We start from the raw sequence: 15,476 nt of genomic DNA on the forward strand, positions 1-15,476 counted from the left end.
AGGACAGAGCAGAGTTTAGGGCTGTTGTACACAGGGTCGCTATGAATCGCAAGCAACTCAACGGCACATAACAACAACAACATCATCTTTAGAAGGACATCATGCTGGGGAGGGTGGAAGGACAGAGCAGGAGAGGAAGGCCCTCTATGAGGTGGATTGATTCGGTGACTGGGGTTATCGGGATGGGAGTATCAGAGACAGTGTGATTGGCACAAGACAGATCAGAGTTTAGGGCTGTTGTGCATAGGGTCACTCTGAGTCGCAAGCGACTCAATGGCACATATCAACAACAACAACAATCATCTTTAGGGAAGCAGATTGTTAGATTTTTCTCTCACAGAGCCATAGAACACATGCTCTCTTTCTCTGTCTCTTGTTAACTTGAATGTGCCTTATACTGGCACAAAGATCATGTTGATTTGTAATCTGAACTTGTATAAATAAAAACCAAATCCACTGCTGTCAAGTCCATTTGGACTCTTGACAATCCACATTGGTTTTCTAAAGCTGTAAATCTTTACAAAAAGAGCTCTGGTGGCTTAGTGGTAAGAAATTATTCTACCAATCCAAAGGTATGTGCTTTGGATCCACTAGCTGCTCCTTTGGAGAAAGATAGGAAATCTCCTCTCCTGTGATTTACTGCTTCTGAAAACCCACTAGAGGGTCAGGTACAGGTCTGTTCCAACTCAATGTACACAGCAGCAACAACAATAATCTTTCTTCTGTGGAGCACCTGGTAGATTTCAAGTGTCAACCTTTCAGTCAGCAGCCCAGTACATAACAACCTACACCATCAGAGCTCCAAAAAGTCAGCAGGTATATTTGTCAGCAATCTACCTCCAATTGGCAGACAATTCTATCACTAAAACACACACACACACAAAGCATCTACCATTAAGCAATCACAATAGAATTTCTCTACATTGGACCCAGTATTAAGCAATCACAATAGAATTTCTCTACATTGGACCCAGTAAAGTATTATAAGCTCCTTTACCTTTTCCACTGAGTTGAGAGCCTTTCAAATACAGAGATATTATCTTATTTGCCTTCATGACTGCAGCATTTAGCATAGTGCCTACACATTGTAGATACTAACGAGATATATTGTGAGTGAATGAAAGTACAGCTTTGATCAAATTGTCACATATTCCAAGTGAGTTTGGTAGAGGTCAGATATGTCCTTATATTATGTAGGGAGAGTATTATTTGATACATATTTTAATTTCTTTCTGTGGCTGTATCTGTAAGTACAAGTTGAAGGGTAAGTCTTTTGTTGTAAGGATGCTTCTCATTTCTTACCTAAAGAAACTATGTGAGGGCCTCTGTGTGTGTGTGTGTGTGTGTGTGTGTGTGTGTGTGTGTGTGTGTTCTCATATGCATGTGACAGAGATCTTAGAAATACTGTCAAGTCCTTAAGAATGTGGAAAGTCTAAGTATAGGGCTTTGAAAGGGTCATAAGTACCAAAAGTTTATTTGGAGCCTTGGGAACTCTGGACACTTTTACCAAAAGCACCCATGACCCCATTATCACACGTATAGTTACTCCAGTGGTCCCGACATGTTTCTCTCTGCATGTATTTATTCCCTTCTCTGGTCCTCTGTTTCTTACTGTGCTTTCCAATTCCAGTGTTTAACTGTAGGTATAAGATTAACTGAGATAGTAACCATCTTTGTTCTTTTAGTCAAAGTTATCTCCACCAGGCGTCATTATTAACCACCGCCCTTGTTTGGGAGCTCATATCATGGTGTGAGAGGAGGCCACGTTCTCTTGGAAAAACCTGTCGACTTGATAGGCTCTGTGACTGTTATGTCACAGAGAATCTCTGGGATCTTCACTGGAGTCATGTGTACTACAGAATATTTTCCTTTTTGCATTTATTTTGTATAAAAAACTGGTATTGCTCTCACTGGAAGAAATGAACGTACATCTGAAGTCAAGATAAATATGTGAGGGGTAGTATATCTGTTTGGAGTAGGGCTGTTTTGGTTTTGGTTTTTTTTCCACTCTATTAAAGAATTAGGGTTAGTGGAAAAAGAATCAGGCATAAATTGTTTACTTTGTGACTGTGTGTGATCATTAAAAAGTCACCTTTTATCTTTATTATTACTACTATTGTTACTTCACTTTTTATAATGTATAGACATCAGACAACTGTCAGTACATTTTGATATGAGAAAATAAATGTTAAATTCAGTTTAGTATGTGAATAGTAAATGAAAATTATCTAAAAGTACTTAAAGTTCTTAAGTAGTACTTGAAGCAAATTTAGAGTTCAGTTACGTTTGATGAGGATTAAAACTTTTGCATATGCATTAAGAAAAGTAGATTAAAGCTGTGGTTGTAGTTTGGAATACTTGCAGGCATATGGTTGACAGTTCTGGCCTTGTGCTGCCCTCCTGTGCTGCTTAAACAATGCAGCATTTCAATTACATTCCTGCTTCATGGATATTCTGGGGGGGGGGGATTCTGTATTATTACTAACCCTCTTCTGTCCTCATGTGGCCACAAGGCCTAACTATCTCATATATTTCTGTTTTATCAGAGAAGAAGGAAAGGAAATTTTGTTGGTCAGAAAATCAAATCCTAAGTTATAGAGAAACGCAATAAATTACTTTTAATTGTTCTTGACAATGGAGATAGACAGACAGAATTCCCCCCAAGAACATTCAATGTGGATGTATTGATCCAATAATGTTGTTATGTGCCATTGTGTCACCTATGACTCATAGTGACCCTATATACAACAGCTCTGAACCCTGCCTTGTCCTGAGCCAGTCTCACTGACTTTAACACACCTATCCCTATTCAACCCCAGTTATTGTATTGGTTCATCTCATCCAGGGTCTTCCTCTCCTGCGTTGTCCTTCTACCCTTCCAAGCATGAAGTCCTTCTCTAAGGACTAGTCTCTCCTAGTCATGTATGTAAGACAGAGCTTTAAAATACTAGCCTCCAAGGAGAAACTTTATTGCCTCATATCTATGACAGATCTATTTGTTTTCTTGGCTGTACATGGCGTGTTCAAGACTCTTCTCCAGCACTACAGCTCAAAGAATATATTAAGCAAAATGTGTTTCTTAAATAATGATGTCACTATTAAAGTGTAGGAGGAAAAAAGAAAGGAGAGAGAGAGTGAGAGAGCAAGAGAGAGCGAGAGCGAGAGAGAAATTGTAGGAAAAAGCTTTTTGCTAAGAAATATAATTTCTTGTTAGGTGTCACTGAGTCTGTCTGAATCTTGCCCTATTCCATTCCATCCTCACATTCTCCCATATGCTCAAGTCCATTGTCGCAATCAGGGTCAATCTACTGAGGGTCTTCCTCTCTTTTTCTGACTCTTCATCTCTCCCAAAATAATGTCTTTCTCCAAGAACTAGCCCCTCCTCACAGCATGTCCAAAGTATGTGAGACAAAGTTTCAGTATTCTTGCCTCTAAGGCATACTTTGGTTGCACTTCCTCCAACACAGACTTGTTTTTTCTTTTGTTAGTTTATGAACTGTTCAATCCTCTTCTCCAACACCACAGATCAAAGGCATGGATTCTTCTTCCATCATCCTTATTCATTGTTCAACTTTCAGATGCATAAGAAGCAACTGAAAACACTACAGCTTGGATCAGATGCACCTTAGTCTTTAAACTGACATCATTGCTCTTTAGCACTTTAGAGAGGTCCTTCACAGCAGATTTGTCCTATGCAACATGTCTTTTGATTTCTTGACTTCTGCTTGCATGGATGTTGAATGTGGATCAAAGTACAATTAAATCACTGACAATTTTAAATCTTTTTCTCCATCTATTAAGATTTGCCTACTGTGATGAAGATTTTTGTTTTCTTGATGTTGAGCTATAACCTGTATTGAAGGTTATAGTCTTTGATTTTCTGCAATAAGTACTTCAAGTCTTGTTTCTAGAAGAGAGTTTGAGTTATCTGCATCACATGGGTTGTAAATGATCTTCTACAATCCTATATTCTTCTTCATAAAGTCCAGATTCTTGAATTATTTGCTGAGCATACAGATTGAATACGCATGGAGAAAGGATACAACCCTGATGCACATTATCCCTGACTTAAACCATGCAATGTTCTTTTGTTCTGTTCAAACAACTGCTCCTTGGCCTTTGTATAGGTTTCACATGACCATAACTAAGAGTACTGGGATTCCCAATTCTCCTCAATGTTATTAAAAATTTACTGGGATCCACACAGTCAAATGTCATTGCATAATTAAAACACAAACAAACATCTTTGTAAAATTGTTGGCCTTCAGCCAAAATCTATCTAACATTAGCATTGATATCCCCAATGCCACAGCCTCTTCTGAATCTAGCTTCAATTTCTGGCTGTTCACCTGTTCCAGACATTTTAAAATAATATCCAGCAAAATTTTATTTGCATGTGATCTCTTCAATATGAAACAATAATAGTGTTTGATAATTACCAGACTTATATTGTACCAGTGTTTTTTGGGAATAGGAACATATATATATTTGGAATATCTATATCATCTATATCTGTGTCTCTATCTATCTATCTTCTAGTTAGTATACCAGGTCTTCCATATCTTTTGGCATAGACTAGTAAGTACATCCAGGGCTGCATCTGTTTGTTAAAACATGCCAGTTGGTATTCTATCAATCCCTGGAGCTTTATTTTTTACTAATGCCTTCAATGCAACTTGAACTTCTTTGTTTGCCATTGGTTCTTGATCCTATGCTAGTTCCTGAAATGTTTCAGGGTTGACCAATTATTTTCAGTACAGTGACTCTGTTGTTCTTTCCATCTTCTTTTGATGCTTTCTGCATCATTCAAGATTTTGCCCATATAACTGCAACTTGCCTGGAAGCAGGAGTGGTGTCCTCTTCCTCCAGAGTTGCCTCCAGAAACTCTATGTGCGAACAATGCTCAGGCCTTTCGTTCATAGGGTCACTAAGAGTCGTCTACAACTCAACAGCACCTAACAATAACAACAACTGCAACTTGAGGCTTGAATTTGTTCTTCAGTTTTTTCCATTTGAGAACTGTCCGACATGTTCTCATATTTTGATTTATAACTCCAGCTTTTTGTACATTTTGTTATAATACTTTGTATTCTTGAGCTGACCTTTGAAATTTTTTGTTCACCTCTTTTACGTCAGCATTTTTTTCTTTTGATTTTTCTATATTCTAGTGCAAATTTCAGAGTCTCTTTTCAGATATATTTTGACCTTTTCTTTCTCCCTTTTTTTAATGACCTTTTTTTCCCCTTCATGGACTATATCCTTAATGTCATCCCACAATTCATGAACTGGTGGTGGTAATTCTGAATCAAACAATATGTTTTTTTTATGCTGAGAACAGCAAATTAATGAGGAAGGGTGTCACGTTCACCATCAAAATGAACATTTCAAGATCTATCCTGAAGTACAGTACTGTAAGTGACAGGAAACTACTCATCCACATAGAAGGAAGGCCCTTTAATACAATTATTATACAAATATATGCACCAGCTGATAAAACCAAACATAAAGAAATTAAATATTTCTACCATCTTGTGCTTTCTGAAATTGATCGTATATCGTATATGCAGTCAAGATGCATTAATGATAATTGGTGACTGGAATTAAAAAATTGGAGGTAAAGAAGGAGGAATGGTAGTTGGGAACAATGGTATTGGCTACAGAAATGAGGCTAGTGACCAAATAACAGAATTTTGTAAAATGAATCATTTATTAATTTCGAATGCTTATACACACACACTCACACACAATGAATATACAAATGGATCTCACTTGAGAAATAAGACTGACTGTATCTATGGAGGGAGCTGTTTTAAAGTTTGGGAAGATGAGTGGAGCAGGGGGATTCTACAAAGCCAAGTTTTCTATTTTGGTTGAGACTTAGATGTGTTCTGTTGTTCACAATTGGGTGTTATTGGATTGGATTTGTCCTCGTATTTTAAAAAGGCATTTGGGCCTGAGGGCTGGTTTTAATTATTTTCAGTCAAACATTCCTCTACGTAGTATAGCTCTGGTCTGTCAATTTTCTGTACAGAGGAAACTTGTGGTTGCTGTGATAGTAAACACTGTTACACTGATGTGTCAAATGTGATAATGGTTGCCCATAGTGGACAGTGTTTGATGGAGCTTCAAATTAAAACAAGTTTTGAAGCAGGAGAGGCATCCACTTCCGAAATAGCTTGCCTCCAGAAACTCTATGCACTTACAGAAATGAAACTTAGAGTTATACGTGTTCAGGACTTTCATTCATAGGGTTGCTATGAGTCTTCCACAGGTCAATGGTACTTAACAACAACAACAACAAAACATAGCTATGGAAAGAAGTTGGTGATGTTCAAAATCAGCAGTCAAAACAAGGCTAGGGGCTGACCATGATCTCTTCAAGTTCAAATTGTAGGTGAAGAAAAGAAGTTCATAAGAACCAAAATATCCCAAATGAATTTAAAAACCATCTCAAGAATAAATTTGATGCATTGAACACTAATGGCCCCAAACCAGAAATACAACTTATTATCCTTTTAATATGCTGTGATGTTTATTGTCATGTGTCATCAACTTGGAGCAAACTCATAGCTTATCCTCCTGCTGGTTTTCAGGGGTTGTAAATTGCATAGGAGGAGACTGCCCATCTTTCTCCAGAGGAGCAGCTGGTGGACTTGATCCAAATGCCTTTTAGTTGGCAGCGCAACTCCTTACAACTAGGCCACCAGTATCCCTTTTTAATATGCTTCCTGTTGTTTTTATTATGTGCCATTCTGTCAACTGTGACTCATAGTGACACTATGAACAACAATTCTGAATCAACTTCCATACAATGGAAAGTGTACTAAAAACTCATTTCTATCCTATATTTTAAAGTAATGAGTTAAGGGAGGGAGAAAGAAAACAAGCAAATACATTGGGTTTCCAAGGCTTTGAGTCAAAGGAGAGCAAATTGCCCATCTTTCTCCCTTGAAGGTGCTGATGGATTTGAACCACCAGAGAAGTGTGGCATTTGATTAACAGCACAACTCTCTACAGACTAGGCCTTCAAAGTTCCCATATAGATAGATAGTGAAATATGCGTGTAGATGAATATTTGTTATTGTTGTTAAGGTGCCGTCGAGTCACCTACAACTCATAGCCACCCTATGTACAACAGCTCTGAAGCATGCCTTATCCTAAGCCAGTCTCACTGACTCCAACACACATAAGGTGCACTTGATCCAAGTCACAGTCTCTTCAATTGTTCCTTCCCCCCTCCCAATTTGTACGTTTAATATTAATTAAAGAGGACAGAAGAAAAATAGATCCCTTTGACTTGTGGTGTCAGAGAAGAGACCTGAATAGCCCATGGACTGCCAAAAGAACAAACAAATATATCTTGCAGAAAGTACATTCAAAATGCTTCTTGGAGGCAAGGATGGAGAAGCTTTGTTTGGCATACTTTGAATATACTGTTAGAAGGGGCCAGTCCTTGGGAAATGACATAGTGCTTAGAAAGGTGATTCCACCTTTCAGCATAAGAGAAGAAGACCCCCAACAAGATGGATTGAAACAGTAACAATGGACCCAAGTATACGAAAGATGGTGAGGACAGCACAGGATTAGACAAGGTTCAGATTCATTGTTCATAGGGTTACTATGAATTGTAATCAACTTGACGTTATCTATCAACAACAGCACAGACATATCAGTAAATCTACAGTTGTTGATGCTTCTTCCTTACAAAGACCAAGCAACAAAATACATCAGTGTATGGACGAATGTGATACTATGTGGAAGAAAAAGATGATTCGAGTGCCATGCAGATGAAATTATGACATGAGTTTGGAGAGTTTGTTACGCTCAGAGGTAGAACACTAGAAATGTCTTGTTGATTTTGTCAGGTCAAAGCAAATTCTTGAAAAAGATCCTCTGAACGAGGTATGGAGAAAAAGGTATTAGCCAGATCAACAGTTGTATATCAGGAACCCAAAAAAATATTTGTTTACTCAAGAAATGGGACCACATCTGGAATAGCACCTACAATTAGAGTCACTATCTGCTTGTTGTCTAAAATCCACTGTCATTCTCAAGATTCATCTGTTTTTAGGAGCAATAATTTTGTAAAATACTATATAACATAGGAGAGTATAAAGAACATTGTGCTGAGTGAACTAATTCTGTATCATAAGGACAAATACTGAATAATACTATTATAGTAAATAGATGGATAACTAGTAAGATGTGTATAAATGTCCAAAAGAGGAAGGAGAAAAGGGGAAGGGTAGAAATCACTGGATAGCAGAGTTCAGTGGCTGGATTGGGGGATGGGAAGGCAATGGGAAAGATTCAAGTGTTACTTGAAAAGATGAGATAATAATAAGCTAGTGCAACAATGAATACATGGAAACCAAAAATCTCTGTAAATGTTCATTAAAATCAATAAAATTTAATTGTAAAAAATAATAAGCATAGATCAATGGTAACTAATTATATGGGATGCAGGGTAACCATGTAAATGAGAGACACAATGTATATGAATGAAACACAATATAAGTTAATTGTTGTATGAAATCAGTTAAAAAAAGAAAATATTTCTCTAATTTTGTACATGTCAAAAGGCACATTGAACAGCCAGATAGGCACAATCTGAAGAGGATAAAATTGATGAATGGGACCTTCTAAAGATTAAATCCCTGTGCCTGTGCACATCAGAAACTTTTCCCAACAGGGCGAAAAAAACCCCAACTGACTGGAAACAAACATTTAGCAATACCATCTCAGACAAGAGTCTCATAATGAAAATATACAGAACCTTAAAGGGCCTCTACCAGAAAAAGACTGATAACACAATTACAAAATGGGCAAAAGACACACAACGAATTTTCACAGAGGGAGATATTCAATGGCCAACAGACACATGAAGAAATGTTACAAATCACTGGCAATAAGAGAGATGTAAGTCAAAACCACATTGAAATATCATCTCACTCCAGTAACAGTGGCAGAGTTTAACAGGACAGCAAGTAATGAATGTTGGAGAGGATGTGGAGAGATAGATATACATTGTTTGTTGTTGGTTGGATTGTAAAATGATACAACCACTCTGGAAGGCAGTTTGGTGCTTCCTCAAAAAGCTGAATTCCATATGACCGAGCTATTCCATTCCTTGGAATATACCCTGAGAAAATGAGAACTGAGGCACACAAATGGAGAAATGTACTCCAGTGTTCATAGCAGTGTTGTTCACCATCGCACAAACATGGAGACAGCCCAAATGTCCAACCATAATAGAATGAGTTGAGAAAGTATGATACATTCACACAATGGAATGCTACACAGCACACAGGAGCAATGATATTGTAAATTACTACTTAACTTGGGAGGGACTGGAGACCATTATGCTGAGTGAACTAAACCTGTCCCATAAGGACAAATACTGTGTAAAACCATTGTTGTAGACTGAATATGAAGATCCAAGGGGGGTGGTAGGGTGGAAGCAGAGGGGTGGTGTTAATCATCAGGTCACACAATTTGATGGGGGTGGTGGTGAAGGAAATGGGAAGGATCTTTTGTGAAAAACAATGTATTCAAACTTCGTAAATAAATCAGTATTTAAAAAATTGTCAAAAGGCACATTGGATGGGAATGTGGTAGGAATCATCACTTCTGCATCCTTCAGTTCCCTGGTGATGGCAGAACTCTCTGAAATCCCTGTAGGAATGTAGTGTTGATTTGGGTTTGTAATATTCCTAGGTAGGGGCAGTTCTAATGTCTACCATGTGGTTTTTCTTATAATAATCCTTACTGCACATGTCAGGGATCGAATTTGAGGATTCTGCCAGTTGCTGAGTATGTCTATTCCAATTCTATATTCTGGAATTGGGGAAATCACCACAGGATGGATTTGAAGATCCATTGGACTCACTGTGAGATGGACTTGAACTAAGATTTCATTTATAAGTTGACCTCCATACACTGCTATTCTGACCGGTGGGTCACAGTGACATTTTATATCTTCTAAAATTAGTGTCAGTCCAATTAGCATCAGTGTTCAGGAATCCCTGAAAAATCTGATCTCCCACATTTTCCAATAAACAATCACTATTATAAAGGGCCACAGACCTCTCTAGATTAGACTGAGAAAATTTAACAGTATTGGGTTTTGGCAGTGTGTTGGAGTCATTCCTCAAGGAGACTCAGCTTCCCCATCATTAAGTTGTTGTGGGTTTGTAAACTGGCTCAAGTCTTGAAATTGACTGAGGAGTTGTAACTCTCTGTTCTGGGTATTCACATTAAACTGCCATCTATTTGACTTAGAAGTCTTTCATTAGTACAGATCAAGAAAATATTTAGTAGATTTCCCATCTACCTTAACCATGAGGGCATGTCAATCACACTATGCTGACTACTGCTTTGACTCTGCTGTCCACTAAGGTAACCATCCCTGGGTTGGCTTTGGCGATTAAGTGTGTTAACAATGGCCCCTACCACTATGGGATCAAATTAGACTTATGTAGTGTTGGCAGCATCAGGATGGAAGGTGAAGAGATTGAGATTGTTAACAACTTTAGTCTGCTTGACTCCATGGTCAACACTCTTGGCACCAGTAGCCAGGAAATAAAAAAAAATATATTGCGATGGGAAAGTCTGCTGTTAGGGACCTCTCCAGGGTACTAAAGAGCAATGGTGTCACTCTGGAGACTAAGGTGTGTCTGATACAGGCTATGGTCTTTGCAATCACTTGTTATGCATTAGAGAGTTGGACAATGACTAAGGAGGATAGAAGGAGAATTGATGCCTTTGAACTGTGGTGTTGGAGAAGAGTACTTAATATACCATGGACTGCCAAGAAAACAAACAGATTCATCCTGGAGAGCGTTAAACCAGGCTGCTCCTTGGAAGCAAGGATTCTGGGGCTTCATCTGACATACTTTGTAAGAAGGGACAGGTCCTTGGATAGGGACATGATGCTTGGGACAGTGGAGGGATGGGACAAGAGTGGAAGACGGTCTATGAGGTGGTTTGATTCAGTGACTGGGGTAATCGGGATGAGTGGGTCAGAGGCAGTGAGATTGGCACAGGATAGAGCAGGATTTAGGGCTCTTGTACATAGGGTCGCTCGCAAGCGACTCGATGACAAATATCTTAATTCAGTTAGGGGCAGTTTCCACTAAAAAAAAAAAAATATCTGAGTTCCACACTCATCTCGAAGACTTTGAGAATACTATCAGGAGAAGCTGGTTCTGGGAATAAGGCTCTATAATGGGAAAGGTAGAGGATTAGCAAAAGAGAGGGAAATTCTCAACAAGATGGATTGACACAATGACTACAAGAATCTTTGCCTCCAAGGAGTAGCCTGGTTTAACCCTTTCTAGGATGAATCTGTTTGTTTTCTTGGCAGTCCATGATGAGGCTCAATGTCAAGAAGACAAAGATTCTCACCACTCAACTGGAATAGAACTTAGAAGTGAAATATTCCCAGCTTCTGATTATTTGCCCATATGACCTCATTCCAAGTTTCAGGATTTTATGACTTCCCAATAAATTTCTCACTTAAGACTTTGTTCAAAGTTGGGAATTTAATTGCCTTAACCAAGATCTTGGGTTTGTCTTCAGCAATATTAGTGACAATTTTTGAATCTTGGATGTGGTACTTGACATAAGACTCTGAAAATCTGAACTTATTTTTTCCCCTACCAGTTTGTGTGGCAGAAGTGGGACCAGCCAGCCATATTCCTTATACTTCTAATTCTGACAAAATTGTAAAAATGTATCAAATATATAATCATTTATAACCTAGTTTTTCACAAATATTTGACTCAGTGGTGGTGATTTTTGCATATTTCTGTTATCATCTTGTGGAGTCAGTAAATTTCTTTTAAAATTGGCTTTTCTATCCAATGTGTTAGCCCCTATTGAGAACATGGTCCCCAGCTACCTTAACTGCAGGTGCATGGTCTTACAAAGCATCAATGGCTGTGGGACCATTATAAAAGAGCACTTTCTGCACCAGGAAAAACTTTGTGGAGAGAGGGTAAAGAAACTGTGGCACTGCTATGAAGAGACTGTGAAGTGTAACCAGAGGAACCCACAAGAGGAAGCCACAGTTAAAGGTTTTGCTTCTGGGTGACTGAATGAAAAGCTGATTCGTAACTTCTCCAATATAACATTTGCTGGATGATAGAGGAAAATAGAGGTGCATTTGTGCTGCTGAATTGAACCTGGACTTTCACTAATTGAGAAATTGTGCTTTGTTAATCTGGTTTGGGAATGCTAGACCAAAACTGGGCTTACATTTTATGATATTCTTTGCATTCTCCACTCTCCAACCTATTTCCCTAATAAATCTCACAACTGTGAGAAAAGTCTGTGAGTCAAGTTGCCATGAACATTGGACTGAATGATTGGTAGAAATAGGTACAGGTATATGAGGAGTGACATGTCTGATCATGTCTTGTTTCAATTAACAGATGCAGCCTTGGATGCACTCAACAGTCTATGCCAGGAAATTTAGAGGACAGTTGTCTGACCAATGGATTGGAAGAGGTGAATCTTGGTTCCCATTCCCAGAAAGGGTAATCTAACGGAATGTGGAAATTATTGAACAATATCATTGATATCACATGGAAGCAAGATACCGCTAAAGATCATTTAAAAGTGGCTGGAACAGTACACAGGGAATTGCCAGAAGTTCAAGCAGGATTTAGAAGAGGCCCTGGCACCAGGGATATCATTGCTGATGTCAGGTGGATCCTGGCTGAAAGTAAGGAAGTAAGTAATACCAGAAGAATGTCTATTTGTACTTTATTGACTATGTAAAGACATTGACTGTGTGGGTCATGACAAGTTGTGGCTGACATTGAGAAGGAAGGGAATCCCAGAGCACTTGATTATGCTCATGAGGAACCTATACCTGGACAATGAGGCTGTTGTGCAAGCAGAGCAGGGGAGCACTGCATGGTTTAGAATTAAGAAAGGAGTGTATTAGGGTTGTATTCTATCTCCATAGTTGTTCAAGCTATATCCTGAGCAAATTATCCAAGAAGCTGGACTTTATGAAGAAGAATATGGCATCAGAATTGGAGGGAGACTCATCAATAACCTGCGTTATGCAGATGACACAACCTTGCTTGCTGAAAGTGAGGAGGGCTTGAAGTGCTTGTTGCAGAATATCAAGGAATGTAGCCTTCTGTATGGATTGCATCAAAATATCAGGAAAACAAAGATTCTTACTACTGGACCAATAGGTGGTGTCCTGATAGAGAGGAAATTGAAACTATCAACAGCTTCAACTTGCTTGGATCCACGATTATCACCTTTATCACAAGCAGTCAGGAAATAAGGAGATGCATTGCACTGGGAAAATCAGCAGTAAGGGACCTTTCCAAATTATTGAGGAGTAGTGATGTCAGTTTAAGGACTAAAGTGCCATAGTCTTTCTGATTACTAGCTATGTATACAAGATCTGGACAATGATTAAGGATGATAGAAAAAGAATTGACGCCTTTGAGCTGTAGTGTTGGAGAAGAGCACTGAACATCCCATGGTCCAAGAGAATGAAGAGATGTTTTGGAGATGGTGCAGCCAGAGCGTGCTTTGGAGGCAAGTATTATGAGGCTTTGCCTCACATACTTTGGACATGTTGCTAGCGGGTGCTATTCCTTGGGGAGGGACGTGATGCTAGGAAGGGTGGAGGATTGGCAAAGAAGAGAAAGATACTCAGCCAGGTGGACTGACACGGTGACTGCTGCAATGGGCTTTTGTGTGTCAGGAAGTCTGAGGATGGCATAGGACAGGAGTGGTTTCAGATCTTTTGTTCATAGGGTTGCTATGAATCATACTCAACTCAATGGTACCTAACAAGATCAACAACATGGATATTATTGATGGGGAAAGTTCCCCTTTATGAAGCAGGTAGAAATCAGACTCAGCTTTCCCCATGTTACCACTTCTCCTTTTACACACCTCATGGCAGTTGTCAGAACAGAGCAAGAAAACACTGCATGGTTCAAAATCAGGAAGGGTGTATGCCAGGGATGCATCCTATTTCTATACCTTTTCAATCTATATGCAGAACAGATAATCCGGGAGGCTGGCTCTATGAGAAGAAATGTGGCGTCAGGATTGGAGGAAGACTCATTAACAACTTGCTTTATGCAGAAGATGTAATCCTACTTGATGAAACTCAGGAAGACTTGAAGCACTTGCTGCAGAAAGTCAAGAGGACTGCACCTTTAATATGGATTGAAGCTCAACATCAAGAAAACAACAGTTCTCACCACTGGGCCAATTAGCAGCATTATGATAGATGGTGAAGAGATTGAGATTGATAATAGCTTTAGTTTGCTTGGCTTTACAATCAACACTCTTGGTACCAGCAGCCAGGAAATAAAAAGGTGAATTGCATTGGGAAAGTCTGCTGTCATGAACCTCTCCAAAGTACTGAAGAGCAATGACGTTAGTCTGGAGATTAAGGTGCACCTGATCCAGGTCATAGTCTTCATAATTACTTGCTATCCATCAGAAAGCTGGACAATGACTAGGGATGATAGAGACTTGATGCCTTTGAGCTGTGGGGCTGAAGAAGAGTGCTGAATCTACGGTGGACTGCCAGGAAAACAAATAGGTTCATCCTGGAGAGGGTGAAACCAGGCTGCTCCCTAGAGGCAAGGATTCTGAGGCTTTATCTGACATATTTTGGGCATGATGCAAAGAGGGACCAGTCCTTGGAGAGGGACATCATACTTAGAAGGGTGGAGAGATAGCGCAAGGGAGAAAGACCCTTGATGAGATGGACTGATTCCGTGACGGGGGTAATGAGGGTAGGCGTGTCAGAGACAATAAGGCTGGCACAGGATAGAGCAGGTTTCAGGGCTATTGTACATAGGGTCGCTATGAGTCGTAAGAGACTTGACAGCACCAAACAACAACAACAACAATGCTTTAGATTAGCAAGCAGTACCATCTTTACTATGGGAAGCAGAGTCATCAATTCTTGGATTTGAGAATCAATTTTAAAAACTCAACCTTAAAATTTTGTTTCTTTCGAGTCACTCTTGGTACAAAAATCTTAGGCAGGGTTCTCTGAAGGAGGAAAACTAATGAAGAATGTGTGTGTATTTAAGAAAAAACCAAACCAAAACAACTGTTATAGACTTGGTTCTGACTTATCTGGGAGCAGACTGCCTATATTTCCCCCATAAGAGCAGCTTGGCAGATTTGAACTGCCAACATATTAGTTAGCATCCCAATACCTTATGTACTGTGCCACCAATTCATATCTAACCCTCCCTGGGTTTCTAAAGCTGTAAATTGCACAGAATGCCCATCTTTCTACCACAGAGTAACTGGTAGCTTTGAACTACCAGATAGGCTCATCTTTTTGATAAAAAAACTCCCTGTGGACTATGCCACTATATATATATATATATCTCAAGAGCTTTATTTCAAGGAAATAGCTCATGCAGTTATGAAGGCTGGCAAGTTAAAAATGCATGGGTCAGGCATCAGGC

Source organism: Elephantulus edwardii, unplaced genomic scaffold, assembly GCF_000299155.1.
Source record: "Elephantulus edwardii isolate Elephantulus edwardi_28Jun2011 unplaced genomic scaffold, EleEdw1.0 scaffold00067, whole genome shotgun sequence".
Lineage (NCBI taxonomy): Eukaryota > Metazoa > Chordata > Mammalia > Macroscelidea > Macroscelididae > Elephantulus > Elephantulus edwardii.